A 22027-nucleotide genomic window follows, 5' to 3' on the forward strand; every position below is an offset into this window, starting at 1 on the left:
CAGTTTATTAGACAATCAACCAAAGTGGATTGAATTTGACTCCAAAACGGAAGGAAGTGCTGTGGAAACAAACAAGCAAGCTTTGAAATTTATGAAGTCAATTCAAACTTGCACTTGTTAGGACAATTTAACTGAAAACCTTGAAACATTTCAACAAAAACAAAATGATGGCTAACCTCAGTGCATTTTGAGGATTATTGGTAGAACAAAGAGGCATGAAAAATTAACACAAGCCATAACCCACAGAAATGTAGTTGACTCTTAAGTGCCCTCAGGGAGGGCAATAAATGATGCCCAGCCAGCAATGCTCACATCTCATAAACAAATAAAGAAAAACTAGAAATTGTTGCTAAATCTAAACTAATTTTCAATCAGGGATTGATAGATTTTTGTTCACCAAAAGTATTAAAGACAGGTTTAGGATCATAGAGGCAGAGGAGCAGGAGATGGCCATTCGGCCCATTGAGCCTACTCCACCTATTCCACCAGAGGGGCCCATGCATCCTAGACCACTGCTACACAAATATCAAATATGCCTACTGCTCTATCACCCACCCACACTTGGGCAAATCAGACCACAAGGCTGCGCTCCTGCTCCCGGTTTACAAGCAAAAACTGAAATGGGAAAATCCATCAAAGAAGGTCGTACAATGTTGGTCTGAGGAACCTGATCATCTCTGGCAGGACTGTTTAAAGTCAGTGGACTGACCAGTATTTAAAAACTGTGCGACCAGCCTGAAGCAGTATGCCAGTACAGTAACTAACTTCATAAGTAAGTGCGTTGAAGACTGTATGTCAAAGAAGCAAATCCATATTTTCCCAACCAGAAACCATAGATGAACAGGGATATCCACTGCTTGCTGAAGTCCAGGTCTGAGGTGTTCAAGTCAGGCAACCCTGAGCTATACAAAAAAGCGAGATATGATCTAAGGAGATCCATCAAAGATGCTAAAAGACAGCACTGGACCAAGCTAGAGTCCCAGGCTAGCCACACAGTCTCTTGCCGACTATGGCAAGATCTGCAGGATATAACAGGCTACAAGATGAAGACATGTAAAGTAGCTGGCACCAATGCACCCCTCCCTGATAAGGTCAATTCATTCTAGGTCCGTTTGAGCAAGAGGTCAACGAGAGCATGCCTTCCACCCCTGAAGCTTCAGATGAACCTGTGCCTGAGGTCACCATTGCAGATTTCAGAGCAGCCTTCTTGAATGTCAACCCACAGAAAGTGACTAGCCTAGATGGGGTACCCGGCCAAGCACTCAGATCCTGCATGGATCAGCTGGTGGGGGTATTCGCAGACATCTTCAATCATGCTTTACAATAATCTGAGGTCCCTATCTCCTTCAAGAAGACAACCATCATCTTGGTACCAAAGAAAAGCCAGGCAGCGTGCCTGAATAACTATTGTCCGGTGGCTCTGACATCCATCATTATTAAGTGCTTTGAAAGCTTAGTCATGGCATGAATCAATTCCGGCCTCTCAGACTGCCTGGATCCTTTACAGTTTGTCTACTGCCGCAACAGGTCCACAGCAAATGCCATCTCCCTGGTCCTGCACACAATCCTGAAACACCTAGATAACAAAGACACCTATGTCAAACTCCTATTTATCAATTACAGCTCAGTCTTCAACACCATTATTCCTACAAAACTCACCTTCCAAACTCTGTGGCCTGGGGCTTGGCTGCTCCCTCTGCACCTGGATCCTGAACTTCCTAACCCATACACCACAATCAGTAAGAATAGGCAATGACACCTCCTCCATGATCATCCTCACCACCGATGCCCCACAAGGCTGTGTCCTCAGCCTTATTATACTCCTGATGCTCCTATGACTGTGGGGCCAAATTGTCCTCCAACTCAATTTTCAAGTATGCTGATGACACCACCATAGTGAGTCGGATCTCAAACAATGACAGATGGTGTACAGGAAAGAAATAGAGAATCTGGTGAACTGGTGGGACAACAATAATCTCTCCCTCAGTGTCAACAAATGAAGGAGATAGTCATCAACATCAGGATAGCTTAGTGTAGGATATGCCCCTGTCCACAGCAACGAAGTAGAAATGGTTGAGAGCTTCAAGTTTTAGGTGGCTAGATCACCAACAAACTATCTTGGTCCCTACACATCAGAACTATAGTTAAGAAAGCCCACCACTACCTCAACTTTCTCAGAAGACTAAGGAAATTTGGCATGTCCACTACAACTCTCACCAACTTTTACAGATGCACCATAGAAAACATTCTTTTGATTATATCACAGCTTGGTGTGTCTCATGCTCTGTCCAATACTGACAGAAACTACAAAGCGACATGAATGAAGCCCAGTCCTTCACTTAATCCAGCCTCCCACCCATTGACTCTGTCTATATTTTCCTGCCATTCCTTTATTTCTTGGTGTATTGATCTCCAGATATCTAATGATATCTGTCTTGAAAATGTTCAGTAATTAATCTTCCATCATCCTCTAAATGAAAAATATTCTGCCTCGCTTCAGCCTTAAGTGGCCTGCCCCATATACTGAGACTGGGCGGAATTTCTGACCACATCGCCCAAAGATCCCACCTGAAGCCAACAGACATTTGCATGGTTCGTGTTCTGCCCACTATGATGCAGAGATGCTTCAGTGTGATCAGGAGAAGATGGCCTGAATTCTCTGACCTTGCTCGCGGCTAGAATTCTCCAGCCCCATTGTTTTGAATGGAGATTTGGCTGAATGCCAAATTCTCCATTCTTGCAGGCAGCAGTAGTGGGATGTGAGTGGCTGGAGAAATTTAGCTGCTGAGTGAGTGGACAAATGCATGGCAGATGCATGCAAAAATGGTGGACAAGACCCAAATCCAATATTCGCACCCCATTTCCCAGTGTCCTCAATTTTCATTGACATGAGATAAGGGTGCACACAGTGAGCCTACACCATGCAATTCCAACCTAGCTCAATCCATTGAGGAAGTAGGTATCTCCTAGCAACCTACCTCCCACAATTTTTTGGAATTGGGCCTGCTTCTGATGGACCCATTGTTCATGACCATTCAAAGGAGTCATGAACCATAGTCTGGATATGTGAACCTTTTGCAAGATAACTTGAAAAGATCTTACTCACATCCCCCATGCCAAATCATGACCCCACCCCATCCACCCTCAATGGCCTCTCATTGTGCAGCTTGGTTGAGAGCCTGGACTTCCATTAAGATTTTACTTTGTTGAAACAGGTGTATCCAGAAAAGAAAACATTTATTTTATTATTCATTTGTGGGACACAGGCGTCACTGGCTGGTCAGCATTTATTACCCATCCCTAGTTGACCTTGAGAAGGTGGTGGTGAGCTGCCTTCTTGAATCGCTGTAGTCCATGTTCTGTGGTTGACCCACAATGCCATTAGGGAGGGAATTCCAGGATTTTGACCCAGTGACTGTGTAGGAACAGTGATATATTTCCAAATCAGGATGGTGAGTGGCTTGGAAAAGAACTTGTAGGTGGTGGTATTCCCATGTATCTGCTGCCCTTGTCCCTATAGATGGAAGTGGTCTTGGGTTTGGAAAGTACTATCTATTTATATAGATGATCTGGAGGAGGGAACCGAGTGCAGGGTGTCGAAATTTGCTGATGACACCAAGATTGGGGGAACGGCAAATTGTGCGGAGGGTGTGGAGAGTCTGCAGAAGGATCTAGATAGGCTGGGCGAATGGGCCAGGAAATGGCAAATGGAATTTAATGTTGGCAAGTGTGAGGTGGTCCACTTTGGTGGGAAGAATGGTAGGAAGGACTATTACTTACGTGGCGAAAAACTGCAGCAGGCGACGGTGCAGAGGGACCTCGGGGTCCTTGTGCATGAGTCGCAAAAACCCAGCTTGCAGGTGCAGCAGGTGGTCAGGAAGGCGAATGGGATGCTGGCCTTCATAGCGAGGGGGATTGAATATAAAAGTAGGGAGGTCTTGCTGCAGCTGTATAGGGCATTGGTGAGGCCGCAGCTGGAGTACTGTGTGCAGTTTTGGGCGCCGCACCTGCGCAAGGATATTTTGGCCCTGGAGGGAGTGCAGAGGAGGTTTACTAGGCTGATACCGGAGTTGAGGGGATTGAGCTATGAGGAGAGGCTGAATAAACTAGGCTTGTACTCGTTAGAGTTTAGAAGAATGAGGGGAGATCTCATTGAGACGTATAAGATGATGAATGGGATGGATAGGATAGAGGTGGAGAGACTCTTCCCGCTCAAAAAAGACAGTAGGACTAGGGGGCACAGCCTCAAGATAAAGGGGAGGCGGTTTAGAACGGAGTTGAGGAGGAACTTCTTCACTCAAAGGGTGGTGAATCTCTGGAATTCTCTGCCCGTTGAAGTGGTGGAGGCTGCCTCGCTAAATATTTTTAAGAAGCGGGTTGATGGGTTTTTGATAAGAGAAGGGATTGAGGGTTATGGGGAGAGGGTGGGAAAGTGGAACTGAGCCACGACAGATCAGCCATGATCTTATTGAATGGCGGGGCAGGCTCGAAGGGCTAGATGGCCTACTCCTGCTCCTATTTCTTATGTTCTTATGTTCTTATGTTCTTACTGTCGAAGGAAGGTACTGTCGAAGGATTTTTGGTAAATTGCTTGATTGTTCGATTAATACCTTTACAAGCTTTTGTTCAGTGATTTACTTTGTCACTGGCTTGATATTTATTCACACAGGATAGAGAGGTGTCAAATGCTTAGAATTTCTATTATTCATTCTTTAACGGTCTGGCTGATTGACATTGTTATAGGATTGTTGCAGCAGCAGTTTTTTTATAAAGAAATTAATGAATAGTTGTTTTCACAAACATTGTCACTTTCCATTGTTATTAAAGGATTAATTGGTTCTGTACAAAGTGTATATTGGAGGAAAGGGCATGGAAGAAAGAGCTGGCAAAGAACATATAAGAGGCCATTGGGACTGGGTGGAGGGGCATGGGTTGACATGGATGGCACATAGGGAAAGAGTGGGTGGGTTTGAAGGATGAAGCCAGAAGACCGAATATTTAACAAGTCCACTGGGCAAAGTCCTGAGATGGGCCTTTTAAACAGCTCGCCTCGCCACTCAATAGCCGCTGTGGCTGCCTCTGATTTGTGGTTGGACGGAAGGGTGTAACTCCATCCTACACCTGAACCTTTTCCCCTTCCCCACCCCCCTACCCCCAGAGCAACATCCCCACCATTCAGTGCACTACCCCATCCCAACCTCCTCTCCCCCTCACCTAGGCAGATACAACAAGCCAGGAAATCTTCCAATCACTGCTATCTGTTTGGCAGCAAAAATCCAGCTCTATATCTCCTGTTGTTCAGCCAATTCTCTTATCAATAGTTTTGCCTTTAATTCCACGAATTCAACTTTAGCTAAGAACCACTTATGAGGGACCTTATCAAGGGCCTTCTAAATGTCGATATAAGCATACCCATTGACATTCCTCTATCCACAACTTCAGTCACCACTTCAAAAAATTTGATCAGATTCATCAAGTCTGAAATACTCTTTGCAAATTCAAACTGGCTTTCTTAAATCAGCTGAACATTTTCAAAGTGTTCAGTCATCTTAGCTTTAATTATGAACTCCAATAATTTACTAACATTGGATGTTAGGCTAACCGGCCTATAATACCCAAATCCCCTTCTCTCATTTCTTGAAGCAACATGTGGAATTTTCCAATCAAAAGGAATGATTCCCAGATCAAGTGAAATCTGGAAGATTTTAGTTAGCACATCTGCAATTCCTTTTAAGACAGAAACCTTTAGATTTGTTACAGTTTAGTGCCGACATTTTCTGCATTACTGAACTTGACTTACGTTATATTTGATGAATCTCTGGTCAATATTAGCTTCTTTTATATGCCTAATATGTTGATCTTTTCCTCAGATGTAAATACTGATGCAATGTCATTATTCAGCTTATCTGTCAATTCCTAATGTGATGGTAAACACTTTTTGTGTTGATTTTGATATCCTTTGCAAGTTCCCTTTCACAACTGTTTTCACTTGAATAATAGAGTCCCTACAGTGCAGAAGAGGCCCATTGAGTCTGTACTGATTCTCTGATGGAATATCTTACTCAGGCCTTCTCCCCCATCCCACATAATTTTCCATGGCTAATCCTCTAACCTACACATCTTGGGAATAATTTAGCAGGGCCAATCAACCTAACCTACACATCTTTGGACTGTGGGAGGAAAATGGAGCACCCAGAGGAAACCCACGCGAACATGGGTGTGGCACTGTGAGGCTTCAGTGCTAACCACTGTGCCACTATGCCACTCTTATGATCTGTTTTGTTATTCTTTGTGCCTTACCCATTCAACAGGATCCATGTTTTTTGTTTTGCTTTTTTTTTAGCCTTATTTTATATCTTAGGTCTTTCGTTGTTCAGAGCTCGTTATTTTTAACTGTTTTTTTTACTCTTGTCAATTGCGGTAAAAACTGGTTCTCCAACACATTAAATTCTAATCTGAAAACTATTTACTGATCTTGTCACTTTATCCATTAAACAGACAGGCCCAGTTTACACTGGATAATCACTGCCTCTTCTCCTTGGACAGTAAGAAGTCTCACAACACCAGGTTAAAGTTCAACAGGTTTATTTAGTAGCAAATGCCACTAGCTTTCAGAGCGCTGCTCCTCCATCATGTGAGTAGGAGATCTGTTCACAAAAAAGGTATATAAAGACACAAACTCAATTTACAAAATAATGACTGGAATGTGAGTCTTTACAGCTAATCAAGTCTTAAAGGTACAGACAATGTGTTAGGTCAGACAATAAACATCTCTTTAACCTGTGCTTAATGCTCTCTCCACTCACATTGTCTGTACCTTTAAGACTTGATTAACTGGAGAGACTCGCATTACAATCATTATCCTGTAAATTCAGTTTGTGTCTTTATATGCCCTGATTGTAAACAGATCTCCCACTCACCTGACGAAGGAGCAGCGCTCCAAAAGCAAGTGGCGTTTGCTATCAAATAAACCTGTTGGAGTTTAACCCGGTGTTGTGAGACTTCTTACTGTGTTTACCCCAGTCCAACGCTGGCATCTCCACATTATGTCTTCCCCTTGCAGACAGCCTGACCTACATTTAAAAACTTAGTAGCTGTTTTGCTTTCCTCCCTCTCAAACATTACATTGAACTCAATTATATTATGATGACTATTAATAAATGTTCATGGACCATTTGTCTGATAATTAATTATGCCTCATTACTTATCATTAAATTTAATATTGCATGCCCCTTGGTGGTTCGAGGACATTTTGCTGCAGAAAGTTATCCAAGGCAATCTCGGGAAATTCACTACTTTTGCCACAATCTAGTCTGCTTACCCTAATCTACATTGTTCTGGAAAGCGGGGAGATGACGGGATAATTCCCAGTTGCTCGACTTCTTGGCTGACTGAAGGCAGAAGTGTTTTGAAAGGAAAAGTGTTGAGCACTATAACTCTCAAAAACAGACAAATGACAGGCTTTCACATAGAATCATAGAGTCATAGAGGTTTACAGCATGGAAACAGGCCCTTCAGCCCAACTTGTCCATGCCGCACTTTTTTTTAAACCCCAAACCCAATCCCAATTGCCCGCATTTGGCCCATATCTCTCTATACCCATTGTCCCCAAGTAACTATCTAAATGCTTTTTAAAAGATAAAATTGTACCCACCTCTACTACTACCTTTGGCAGCTTGTTCCAGACTCTCACCACCCTCTGTGTGAAAAAATTGCCCCTCTGGACAATTTTGTATCACTCCCCTCTCACCTCAAACCTATGCCCTCTAGTTTTAGACTCCCCTATCTTCGGGAAAATATGCTGACTATCTACCTTGTCAATGCCCCTCATTTTTTTATAGCTCTATAACGTCACCCCTCAGCCTCCTACGCGCAAGAGAAAAAAGTCAGTCTATTCAGCCGCTCCTTACAACTCAATCCATCAAGTCCTGATAGCATCCTAGTAAATCTTTTCTGCACTCTTTCTAGTTTAATTATATTCTTTCTATAATAGGGTAACCAGAATTAAACACAGTATTCCAAGTGTGGCCTTACCAATGTCTTGTACAACTTCAACAAGATGTCCCAACTCCTGTATTCAATGTTCTGACCAATGAAACCAAGCATGCCAAGTGCCTTCTTCACACCCTGTCCACCTGTGACTCCACTTTCAAGGAACTATGAACATGTACCCCTAGATCTCTTTGTTCTGTAACTCTCCCCAATACCCTACCATTAACTGAGTAAGTCCTGCCCTGGTTCAATCAACCAACATGCTTCACCTCGTATATGTCTAAATTAAACTCCATCTGCCATTCGTCAGCGCACTGGCCCGATTGATCAAGGTCCCGTTGCAATTGGAGATAACTTTCTTCACAGTCCACGATGCCACCCATCTTGGTGTCATCTGCAAACTTACTAACCATGCCCCCTATATTCTCATCCAAATCATTAATATAAATGACAAATAATAGTGGGCTCAGCACTGATCCCTGAAACACATCGCTGGTCACAGGCCTCCAGTTTGAAAAACAACTCTCTACAACCAATCTCTGGCTTCTTTCAAGAAGCCAATTTTGTATCCATTTTGATACCTCAGCCTGGATCCCATGAGATTTAACTTTATGCAACAACCTACCATGCAGTACCTTGTCAAAGGCCTTGCTAAAGTCCATGTAGACAATACCAAATGTACTGCCCTCATCTACCTTCTTGGTTACCCTTTCAAAAAACTCAATTAAATTTATGAGACATGATTTTCCACTCACAAAGCCATGCTGACTGTCCCTTATCAGTCCTTGCATCTCTAAATGCCTGTAGATCCTGTCTCTCAAAAAACCTTCCCAACAATTTACCAGCTACAGATATGAGGCTCACTGGCCTGTAGTTCCAAAGCTTCTCCTGCAGCCCTTTTTAAACGGCACAACATTTGCCACTCTCCAATCTTCAGGCACCTCACCCGTGACTATTGATGTTTCAAATATCTCGGCTAGGGGACCCGCAATTTCCCCCCAAGCCTCCCACAACGTTCTGGGATGTAGTTCATCAGGTCCTAGGGATTTGTCTATGTTGATGCACTTTAAGACTACCAGCACCTCCTTCTCTGTAATATGTACACTCCTCAAGACATCACTATTTATTTCCCCAAGTTCCCTAACATCCATGCTTTTCTCAACAATAAATACTGATGAGAAATATTCATTTAGGATCTCACCCATCTCTTATGGATCCGCACATAGATGACCTTGTTGATCCTTATGAGGCCCTACTGTCTTGTTACTCTTGTTACTCTTGAGGCCCTTGCTACTCTTTTGCCCTTTGGATTCTCCTTTGCCTTATCTGCCAAAACAATCTTGTGTCCCCTTTTTGCCCTCCTGATTTCTCTCTTACCTCTATTCCTATACCCCCAATACTCTTCAAGAGATTCACTTGATCCCAGCTGCCTAAGTATGTCATGTGCCTGTTTCTTCTTCTTGACCAGGGCCTCAAGTCATATCCCGAGTCATCCAGGGTTCCCGACTTCTGCCAGCCTTGCCCTTCACTCTAAGAGGAATGTGTTTACCCTGAACCCTGGTTAGCGCACTTGAAAGCATGCCACTTACTAGAAGTCCCTTTGCCTTCCCACAGACTCCCCCAATTAATTGTTGAAAGTTCCTGCCTGATACTATCAAAATTGGCCTTGCCCCAATTTAGAATTTTAACTTTTGGGCCAGACCTATTATTCTCCATTGCTATCTTAAATCCAATAGAATTATGGCCACTGGTCCCAAAGTGATCACTCACTAACATTCTGTCACCTGCCCTTCCTTATTTCCCAAGAGGAAGTCAAGTTTTGCCCCTGTTCTAGCTCCCAATTCTGAATGAGAAATTCCTCCTGAATACACACAACAAATTTCTCTCCATCTAACCCTCTAATACGCTGTCTGTCCCAGTCAATGTTGGGAAAATTAAACTCTCCGACTACTACCACTCTATTTTTCTTGCAGCTATCTGTAATCTCCTTACAATACTTGCTCCTCAGTTTCCCGCTGATTATTTGGGGGTCTATACTTCAACCCTATCAAAGTGATTTCCCCCTTCTCATTTCTCAGTTCTACTCATATAGACTCATTGGCCGAACCCTTGGATATATCCCCTCTCAGTATGGTTGTGATGTTTTCCCAAATTAAAAGTGCAACTCCCCCTCCTCTTTTACCTCCTGCTCTATCTTTCCTATAGCAGCTGTACACTGGAACATTGAGCTGCCAGTCCTGTCTCTGCCTTAGCCATGTTTCACTAATTACTATAATATCCTAGTCCCATGTACCCATCCGTGCCCTGAGTTCATCTGCCTTGCCCATCAGGCCTCTCGCATTGAAATAAATGCAGTTTAATCTGGACTTCCCTTGCTCTCTGTCTTGCTTTTGCCTGACCTGTCAAGTACTAGGATTACTGACACTATCTTTACTAATTATTGTGCTCTTTTTAACGTCTGTGCTGTCCTCAGACTTCTCTTCTGTCTCCCTACTGCTTTGATACCACCCCCCTGCCAAACTAGTTTAAACCCTCCTGATTGGCTCGAGCAAATCTCCCGGCCAGGATGTTAGTCCCCCTCCAGTTAGTGAAACCCATCCCTCTTGAACAGGTCACCCCTTCCTCAGAAAAGATCCCAATGATCCAAAAATCTAAATCCCTGCCCCCTGCACCAGCTCTCAAGCCAGGCATTCATCTGCCTAACTCTCCTATTCCTACTCTCACTAGCACATGGGCACCGTAGTAGTCCTGAAATTACTACCTTCAAGGTCCTGCACATGAGCCTTCTGCCTAGCTCTCTATATTCACATTTCAGGACCTCATCCCTTTTCCTACCTATGTCGTTGGTACCAATATGTACAACGAACTCTGGCTGCTAACGCTCCCCCTTAAGAATGTCCTGCAATCTCTCAGAGCTGTCCTTGACCCTGGCACCAAGGAGGCAACACACCATCCTGGAGTCTCGATTGCAGCCACAGAAACGCCTGTCTGTGCCTCTAACTAGCGAGGCCCCTATTACTACTGCTCGCTTGCTCTTTGCCCAACCCTGTCCCACAGCAGAACCAGCTGTGGTGTCACAGACCTGGCTGCTGCTGGTATCTCCCCCTGACAGGCTATCCCCTTCAACAGTATCCAAAACGATATACCTGTTTGAAAAGGGAATAGACACAGGAGACTCCTGCACTACCTGCCTGCCTCTCCTGGCAGCCACCCAACTACCTGGCTGAACCTGTGGTGTGACAACCTCCCTGTAACTAGTGTCTATCACATTCTCTGCCTCCTGTATTTCCGCAATGCATCCACCTGCCACTCCAACTGAACAATGTGGTTTGTGAGGAGCTGCAACTGGACATACTTCCTGCAGACAAAGTTGTCAGGGAGATTAGATTGCACCCTAATTTCCCACATCTGACAGGAGGAGCACGCCACTGCCCTCACTGCCATATTGCTGTTATACAGGCAAAAAGATAAAAGAATTGCAACTCCCCTCTCCCTTGCTTGTGGTCCTCCTGCCGACTTTTTGTTTGGTTACAGGAGGAGGGAGGGAGGGAAACACTGTAGTAGTGTTTGGGTTTAACTGTCCCTTCACAGCAGTTCCTCCAGAAACCAGCTTCTGGTCACAGTGACTGCACTTATGCAAATGTGACCTGCTACTGCCAATCACCTTAGTTGCTCTGCTGCCCTCATCTGGACGCTTGCCTTTACTCGAAATTGGAAGGTCTCTCTGGTCCTCAAGGTAAGTTAGTTTTATACTCACAGTGCCGCTCTGCTCCGCCCTCTGACTGCTCCCTTGCAGACTAGGCTGTATTACTAAATATGTATTACTACACAGTGAAAAGTATTGTTACTTGCGCGTTATACAGACAAAGCATAAGGAGAGTGCAGAATGTGGTGTTATAGTTATAGCTAGGGTGTAGAGAAAGATCAATTTAATGTGAGGTAGGTCCATTCAAATGTCTGATGACAGCAGGGAAGAAGCTGTTCTTGAGTCAGTTGGTGCGTGTCCAGATGGCCGTTTGGGATTTCGACATGGAGCCTGCACTACAGAATGACCAGGAATTGCTATGAACCCATTTTTCAATTTTGTGCTGCTAAAATTCAATTCTTGACTATATGGCTTGTCCCTTCTGTCACTACATTCTATCTAATATACAAAGTTTGGAACAGTTAAGAGCAGTTTAACGTCCAGGTTAGATATTTGTGTCCTCTTACTCACGTACAATCCTGTAATAGAAACTGACTTCAATCATATGGAAATACTCCATTTTTTGGCACAAAGTGGGAACCTTCAGAAATTATTTCATCAAAATGACTCTAATAAGAAAAAGAGAAAACTCATACTGGCCCAGAAAATCGATTTTTCAGTGAGATTTTGAACTGCACCACCTGTGACATGTGGGTAATCTGGGACAATCCAACTATCCTTAAGGACTACATTTGCAGAAAGTGTACAAATAAGGCTCTTAGCAGATCACTTAGGTCGACTGGAGTGTTGAGTAAATGCACTTAGGAGCATGCATATGGCGGAAAGCGTCATAGACAGAAATTCCAGGAGGTGACTGCATCCAAGGTTTGGGAAGATAGATGGGTGACAGTCACAAACAGTAGGCCGTCAGTGCTGAAGTCCCCTGAGATTGTCCGACTTCCTCTCTCAAACAGATATATCGTGTTAGATGTTGTTGGGGAGGACAGCGTATCAGAGGGTGAAGACAGCAATGGCCAGGACAATGGCACCACTGCTGGCTCTGCTGTACAGCAGGGAGGTTCAAAGTGCAGCCATGCAATGAGAGTCAATGACTGAATAGTAAGGGATGCACTCAGGCACTTCTGTGACCTTGATTGAGACTTGAGGATGGTCTGTTGCCCCCCTGATGTCAGGGCGAACAACCAGTAATCATGGTCCATGGTGGAGCTAACGACAAAGGCAGGAAGGAAAATGCAATCCTGCAAAATTAGTTCAAGGAGTTAGGCAGGCAGCTGAAATGCAGGACCTCCAGGGTTGTTTTCTCAGGAATACTCCCTGTGACTCGAGATAGTGAGGCAAGAAATAGGAAGATAGTGCAGCTTAATATGAGGCTTGAGAATTGGTGCAGGAGGGAGGGTTTCAGACCACTGAAACTCTTCCACGGCAGGTGGGACCTGTACAAAAAGGATGGCTTGCATCTTAACTGGAAGGAAACGGGAGATTTGATCATGCAGTTCAGATGGATTTAAGCTAATAAGATGGGGGGAAGGGATCCACAGCAATAGGTCAAGGAGTATAGAGACTGTGAAGAACTCAGTGAAAGGGTCCAGTAAGGCTCAGAGAAATAAATCATAGGAAGAGTATACAAAACATGACAGGACAGGTGGTTTGAGGTGTGTTCGCTTTAACGCAAGGAGTATGACAGGTAAGGCGGATGAACTTAAAGCTTGGATACATGAAACTATGTTGTTGTGGCAATTACAGAGACTTGGATGAAAGATAGGCAGGACTGGCAGCTTAGCATTCAAGGAACTAGATGCTTCAGATGAGACAGAGAGGGTGGCAAAAGAGCTGGATGTGTTGCTTTACTGGTTAGGGAACTGTCACAGCTATACAGAGAGAGGACACCTTGGTGGGATCATGCAGTGAGGCCATATGGGTAGTACTCAGGAAAAGGAGCAGTGCAATCATAGTGTTGGAGTTATACTACAGACCTCCCAACAGCCAGCATGAAGTGGAGGAATTGATATGTCAGCAGATTATGGGAAGATGTAAAAACAATAAGGTGGTTGTGATGGGCGATTTTAACTTCCCCAACATAGACTGGGATTCCTTTCGTGCCAGGGCCTTTAACAAGGCAGAATTTGTTCAGTGTGTCCAAGAGTGCTTCTTGGGGAAATATGTAGATAGTCCAATGCAGAAAGGGGCTTTCTTAGACTTGGTTCTGGGAAACCAGCCTGGACAGGTGATTGATGTCTCAGTGGGGGACTATTTTGAAAACAGTGATCACAATTTTATAAGTTTCAAGATACTTGTAGACAAGATAGAAGTAGTCCCAGAGTGGAAGTATTAAGCTGGGGGAAGGCTAACTACAACAGCATTGAGCAGGAGCTAGGGGATGTAGACAGGGGGCACCTGTTTGAGGGTAAATCCACATTTGATTTGTGGGAGCCTTTTAAAAGTCAGTTGTTAATAATTCAGGGCAAGTATGTCCCTATAAAAATGAAGGATAAAGGTGGCAAGATTCAGGAATCCTGGATGACAAAGAGAATTGTGAGCTTAGTGAAAAAGACAGAGGCATACATAAATTTCAGGAAATTGAAAATAAGGCTGTTGAGGAATACAAAGATAGCAGGAAAGGGCTTAGACAGAGATTTAGGAGGGCTAAAAGGGGCTATGAAATGTCCTTGGCAGGCAGAATTAAGGAAAATCCCCAGGCTTTTTATGTATATATGGAGGAAGTAGGTAGTTAAGGAAAGAGTAAGTCAACTCAAGGACAGTGGAGGAAATTTGTATGTGGAGCCAGATGGTGGGTGAGGTCCTTAACAAGTACTTTGCATAAGTATTCACAAAGGAGAAAGGTGTAATGGATGATGTGTAGAAAGGAGGATGTTGACATTCTTGGACATGTTGAGATAAAAAGGGAGGTATTGGAGGTTTTGAAAAACTTTAAGGTGGACAAGTTCCCAGGGCCAGATATGGTCTCTCCCAAAATACTGAGATGGATGAGGGAAGAAATTGCTGAGACCTTGGCCAAAATCTTTGTATTCTCTTTAGCCACAGGTAACAAGCGTATTAGAGAGTAGATAACAGTGTTCCTCTGTTTATGAAGGGTAGAAGAGACAATTTGGGAAATTACAGGCCTTTGAGCCTTACGTCAGTGGTGGGGAAATTGTTGGAGAAGATTCTTAGGGACAGGATGTACTCACAACTGGAAGGGATAGGCCTATTAGCAATAGGCAGCATGGTTTTGTGAAGAGGAGGTCATGTCTCACAAACTTGATTGAGTTCTTTGAGGAAGTCACAAGAAAAATTGACCAGGGCAGGGTAGTGAATGTTGTATACATGGACTTTAGTAAAGCTTTTGATAAAGTTCCTCATTGCAGGCTGATACAGAATGTGAAGTCATTTGTTGGTAAGATAGGTGCAAAACTGGCTTGGGTATAGAAAGCAGAGAATAGCAGTGGAAGTGTACTTTTCTCACTGGAGATCTGTGACCAGTGGAGTTCTATAAGGATTAGTGCTGGAGCCTCTGTTGTTTGTAAAATGTATAAATGATTTGCAGGAAAATGAAGGTGGTCCGATAAGTAAATTTGCAGAAGATACAAAAATTGGGGGAGTAGCAGATAGTGAGGAGCATTGTCAGAGGATGCAGCAGGATATAAATCTGCTGGAGACCTGGGTCGAAAGATGGCAGATGGAATTTAACCCAGATAAATGCAATTTAGGTGTACTCCAGAAGGAAAGTACACATTAAATGTTAGAGCCCTTAGAAATATTAGCTTACAGAGGGAGCTAGGCATCCAGAACCACAGCTCCCTGAAGGTGGTAACTCACGTGGACAATGTAGTCAAGAAGGCGTAGGGCATGCTGGCCTTCATCCGTTGGGGCACAGAGTATAAGAATTGGGAAATCATGTTGCAGCTGTATAAGACTTTGGTTAGGCCACATTTGGAGTATTGTGAAAATTCTGGTTGTCACATTGTCGGAAGGGTGTTAGTGCACTAGAAAGCGTGCAAAGAGAATTTACCAGAACGTTGCTTGGTTTGGAGGATGTGGACTATTAAGATAGATTGAACAAACTTGGGTTGTTTTCACTGAAGCATCAGAGGATGCTTCAGTGAAAACAACCCAAAGTAAACCAAAAATCTTGGTTTACCTACATATTTTGTACAAAAATTAATATTTTCACATGTCAGGAAAGAGATTTTTTAAACTAGGAGAACAAAATAAATGTTGATTATAAAGGTTGATACTGTCTATATTATGGTAAAATCAATTTTTGAGACCAAACTTTTAGGCCAGAAGTTATGGAGATGGCTGTAACATGGATAATCTTTTTGAGGGCTTGATGTGGGCCAAAATGAAAGACAGAAATTGTTATTGCATGGAAGAAAGTAAAAAAAAACCTAAACTATTCATTATATCTAACATTTAATTATTTTATAACATTATGATCTGTAACATTTCATACTGAAATCCATGTAATCACTCTGATCCCTGAACAATTTATTTCAATTGCCTGCTTGTAGAATGTCATTGTACAGATCCTCCTCATCTTCATTATCATCATTATTGGTAGCAACTGAATATCAACTTCTTTGGTTCTATTTATTCAAGGGCTGGTGTGTGTCCCAATCCAAGCAAAATAGAGGACATTAGGCCTTGTGAACACTCCAAGATAAGGAAGATCTTCGAAGATACTTAGGTTTCTTTAATGTTTTGTCTACATACATTCCCAATTTCACTCAAAATTCTTCATCACTAAGAAAAATGCCTTTCAAAAGTAACAGTCCCCTGTAACACAAAGATCACCAATATCTAATCCAACTATTGAACAGTCATAATCAAAAACATCAGCATTACAATTTTATAACCTTAGGGACACCCACCCAGGAAATAGATGCATCACAGAAAGAGCTGGGAACATACATACTACAAAAAAACAGGTCTATTGTATTAGCTTCAAAATCTTTGTCTGTAATGCCATTATACTACCCCAACATCAAGCAAGAAATATTAGCCTTAGTGTTTGGAATTATATGTTTTCACAGCTATTAATTTTGGCAAAAGATTTGTGGTAGAGGGCGACCTCAAGCTACTGGAAATGACTTAATGTAAACCATTGACCCGTGTGCTGCTAAGAGATGTTACTATATCTCTTGATAAACTTTTAAGGTTATGACTGCAAAATTCAGTAGAAATGAAAATAGAAGATATATCCTTAAAGCTGCAAACTGACATTAACAACATTGAACTTGAAGACATTGTCCAAAATGATCTGGTACATTTTGCGCAACCCAAATATCAGCAGCTACAAGGAGAAATAATTAAAGATTCTACATTACAGAAACAGTGGAAAACCATCACTGAGGGGTGACCTAATTCATTTCACGATGATGAAAGGTAATGGATGCTTAAAGGTACCGCTCTCAGGTGCAACAATACAAAGTGTAGATCTTGCTTGGTCTGTCTACTTGAAAATTAGGGATTTCACCATGCAAATCATTTTGTTCATCTTGGTGTTAGATTGAGGGGAGTGAGGAGAAGAAGTAGTGTGATTGATATTCCAATCCCTACACGTACTCTGAAATGGCTTACCGATAACTTGCAGAGTGTTACCTATAGTGGCCTTCTAGGCACATAAAATAAACTGAAAATAGCACTTGTGTGTGCAATAATTGTGCTTGACGTATTATGCAATCGGCAAATAATGGGACACATGGAAAAATAATGGTTGATAATGAGAAGGTCAGTACCATAGACATGAAAGAAGTCAGAAGCAATTTTGAACTAAGAATGGGTAGAGATTTCACATGGAATCAATGTGCTGACATGACATATTCCCTTGATGAAGTTGTTGAAGAATATCAGATTGCAAAGATTCTGGTATGATTACCCGCTTGCTTTTAAAAATGACTCCCCACAAGGTGCTGGACCTGATAAAGATAAAATAGTCTCGTGTATTCAAGGACATGTTGAAATGAATTAGGTCACCCCTCAGTGATGGTTTTCCACTGTTTCTGTAATGTAGAATCTTTAACTATTTCTTCTTGTAGCTGCTGACATTGGGGTTGCGCAAAATGTACCAGATCATTTTAGACAATGTCTTCAAGTTCCATGTTGATAACGTCAGTTTGCAGCTTTAAGGATATATCTTCTATTTTCACTTCTACTGAATTTTGCAGTCATAACCTTAAAAGTTTATCAAGAGATGTTACTACCTTAGCAGCACACGGGTCAATGGTTTATGTTAAATCATTTCCAGTAGCTTGAGGTCGGCCTCTACCACAAATCTTTTGCCAAAATTAATAGCTGTGAAAACATATAATTCTAAACACTAAGGCTAATATTTCTTGCTTGACGTTGGGGTAGTATAACGGCATTACAGACAAAGATTTTGAAGCTAATACAATCACACAATCAAGTGCAAGGGAAGGTGACAGGCATGCACAGTAAAAATGCAGGTACAGAATTGCCAAATTTATAGATGAGACAATAAGTTCACGTTCAAATTTCACTGAAGGTATGTGGCAATCAGACAAGGTGACAAGGATTTGTTCAGACCCAACATCCTATGAAAGATGCAAAACTGCAGTATAATCAAGGTCAAATCAGATCCATTCCAGCTCCTCAATCACCAGGTAGTCTCACTGCATCTAGGACAGGATTCTAAAGGCAATCAGAAACAAAACCTGTGAATGACTGTCTCACAGACCACTGTGAGAAACTAAACAAACCGCTGGATAAGGTTATCATCGCAAGAAATGGGTCTAAAAGCTCATAGCCTGTATGCTTAAGATCCTCATAAGAGTCCCAGTTCGATGCAATTATGCAATGGTCACTAAACCGGAATATGCATTTTAAATGATTATACTTATTTGGTGATGTATGTATCTTTGAAAAGAAAAGGCACTGTTGTAATATGCCTTTGAGGGGTTGAACTTGTTGCAACCAGACCAAATTGCATGCTGGTAAAAATGGCCAACTCTGAGGAGTTGAGTGGCTTTAACCAAATACAGGCATAACAAGCTACAGGTTCAACAGCAGATGATAACTTAATTAACTGAAGTAACCAGATCTTGCCTGGTGAGATAAATACCTGGGGACAACCCAATTAACTGGAATAATGAGAGTGTTTGCTGAAATGCTGGGGTTTGGTACTTTGCTAAAAGCTGGAATATAGGCACCAAATCACACACCTCCTTGAGAAATAACGTATAAATACACTGGTGAATGGAACACTGGTTCCAGCAACCCTGGAACCGTAATCGCTAGAAGAAGAAAGAAGAATCCTACGCTTGAAGTCCCAAAAACCATGATTGGAGCCCAGAGACTGCAGGTAGTCAATCCTGTTAGTGCCTGGTCAGTGTGACCTGGATTTGGCTCACTGATCTTACTTGGGAAGATAAGGTATTGCTTATTTTGGGGAATCAATCGTAATACTTTAGAGCAGGAGATAGTCACGTGCGGTTTGTCGCATAAAGTTTGATTTTGATTGAGCAAATTCAGAGTTTGTGAGATTGTTTTCACCAATTAGATCAAGCAGCAGAACTTCAGTCAACAATGAATCTACATACATCACTAAAAGAGAAACTTAATCTGTATTACTCATTCCAATTTTAGTTTCACTTTTGCTATCAGCTGCAGAGTGGACAATACAGCTCCTTTCGCTCTAAGCTTTACAACTATGTGACACTGCTCTCATGTGCCTCGTCTTCATAAATGAACATGCAATGTATTAACCCAACCCCTAATAAGTGGTTGGTGTCTTGTGTCTTATACAGCAAATAAGCTCATGGACTTATATCATTCTAAAAACATGACAGAACCAATAATTCACAACTCATACAAACTGGCAACTATACTGACATGATAGCCACATCATTCCAATATATTGCATGGCACTCGCTGATAGTTAACCTTTTTAGATTGAAAATTTGATGCATAACAAAGAGGGCAGGAAAGAACTGGAGGATGATAAGCACACACGTTAACCCCCACATTCAAAACAGCACAGGCCATCATGGGAAGGGACATCAATGAGCATTATACAGGTGATTTTTATTTTTCTATTGTTAGAGAGAAGAAAAGATGATAGAATCATAGAGTCATAGAGATATACAGCAAGGAAACAAGCCCTGCTGTTCAATTTGTCCATGCCGACCAGGTTTCTTAGGCTGAGCTGGTCCCATTTGCCTGTGTTTTCTATCCATGTACATGTCCAAATGTCTTTTAAATGTTGTAATTATACTCTACCACCTTCACTGGCAGCTCATGCTATATACACATCACCCTCTGTGTGAAAAAGTTGTCCCTCAGGTTCCTTTTGAATCTTCCTTTTTCATCTTAAACCTACGCCCTCTAGTTCTGGACTCCCCATCCTGGGGAAAAGACCTTGGCTATTCACCTTATTTATGTCCCTCACAATGCTATAAACCTCTATAAGATCACTGTTCATCCTCCTATGCTCCAGGGAGAAAAGTCCCAGACTATCCAGCCCGCCTTATAATTCACACCTTCCAGTTCCAGTGATGGTCAGAGAAAGACCAAAGGTAAGAAATACGGGATAGTTAGTGAATAGGGGATGTAGTAGAGGTTCCTGTATTATTTATGAATAATTTGATTACACAGAACCCAGACATAAAAGGAATTTGTACACCACAGTCTCCCTTTCTCTTCCTGCTCCTCTACTTACGCTACACTTCTTCCTACTCCTCAGCTTTCTCCTTCTCCTCCTCCTCCTCTTCCTCCTTAGCTACTCACCTAGTCTATGATGGCTAGGGTTGTTCCCTTGTAATAACCAGATTGTGCAATCCTGCAACTTACTACAAATCTTGACACACTGAACTGAGTAACACCGTAAAAGCTGGAGGATGTAATGATGTCATCGATAGTGTCCCTTGTAACAATCAGAGAATCACAGAACACTACATTGCAGAAGAGGCCTTTCAGCCCATGGAATCTGAACCAACACATGAAAAGCCCTGGCCTGCTCATCTAATCCTATCTGCCAGCACTTGGCCCATAGCATTGAATGTTATGGTATGCCAAATGCTCATCCACGTACTTTTTAAAGGATATGAGGCATACCACCTCCACCATCTTCCCAAGCAGAGCATTCCAGGCTGTCACCACCCTTTGGATAAAAAAGCTTTTCCTCAAATCTCCCTAAAGCTCCCACCCCTTTTAACTTGTGTTCCCTTGTAACTGACCCTTCAACCAAGGAGAGCAGCTGCTCCCTATCCACCCAACAATATGGCTGTCATGGTAGGCCTGCTGTACACTTATCTGGACATGACTGAAATCATGAGCCATGTCATAAGTGGATAATCCTTGATGCCTAGTAGTCAGCCTTTGATTGGCCATGATGAGTCAAATGCAGAAACCTCAGTGACCTCCCATATACAGCAGCGCACTGCAAATTGTGAGATTGCTCACAACTTCAGCAGCATACTGAAAGGAGCCAGACTTGTAAAATGAAAACAAAAAGAGAAAATGCTGGAAAATCTCAGCAGGTCTGGCAGCATCTGTAAGGAGGGAAAAGAGCTGACGTTTCGAGTCCACATGACCATTGTGAAGATATTGTAAAAATGAAAAGTTACCTTGAAAAGCATTTGGCATTGTGTTTTGCCCTTTTTGATTTTGCGGTTATGGCTATGGCATTTGGCAGATTTCAGTAATGACACCCTTTGGTGAAGCAAAGCCATCCCATGCGTTGATCATCGCAGGAGTTGAGGTAAGAGAATTTCTTCTGAAAAATACCCGGTAGATATGGCTTCACGCTGAGATCTCTTCTCCCTCTCCTCCTCCCTCTTCTAACAGCTTACATTTCTTTCCATTCTCCCAGTCATATTAATTTTCCAGAAGAAGTGCCATCTATGTCTGGAAACAACTTTTTCCATTAATACTTCCCTAGTCCTGCAATACTCCAGAAGAAAGAATGACCTTCAATCAACAGGACTCTCTGCTCTTCAAAAATACTCTGTAATCTATACAACCACCAAAAAGGGCTTTGGTTTAATAGCTCATCCAAAGAGAGCAACTTCAATTGTGCAACACTCCCTCCCTGCTGCATAGGAGTGACAGCCTCGATTCTGAACTCATATTTGTGGGAGAATATAGAACTTCCGGTCTCAGTGGCAACAATGTCACTATGAAGTCAAAATTGACATTTCTACTGAGTCATACACATTGGAGAAGGAAATCTAGCTTCTTTCTATAGAAATTGCAGATTTGCAGGCATGTTACAAAATAACTCCATCCATATCAATACTGGGTGAAACAGTGGTGAGATATACTCTTTGGAATTAAATGATAATTTATCTTTTCCTATTTTGAGATGAGTAC

This window comes from Carcharhinus amblyrhynchos, chromosome 5, assembly GCF_965287045.1.
Source record: "Carcharhinus amblyrhynchos chromosome 5, sCarAmb.v2.hapA, whole genome shotgun sequence".
NCBI classification, from domain to species: domain Eukaryota; kingdom Metazoa; phylum Chordata; class Chondrichthyes; order Carcharhiniformes; family Carcharhinidae; genus Carcharhinus; species Carcharhinus amblyrhynchos.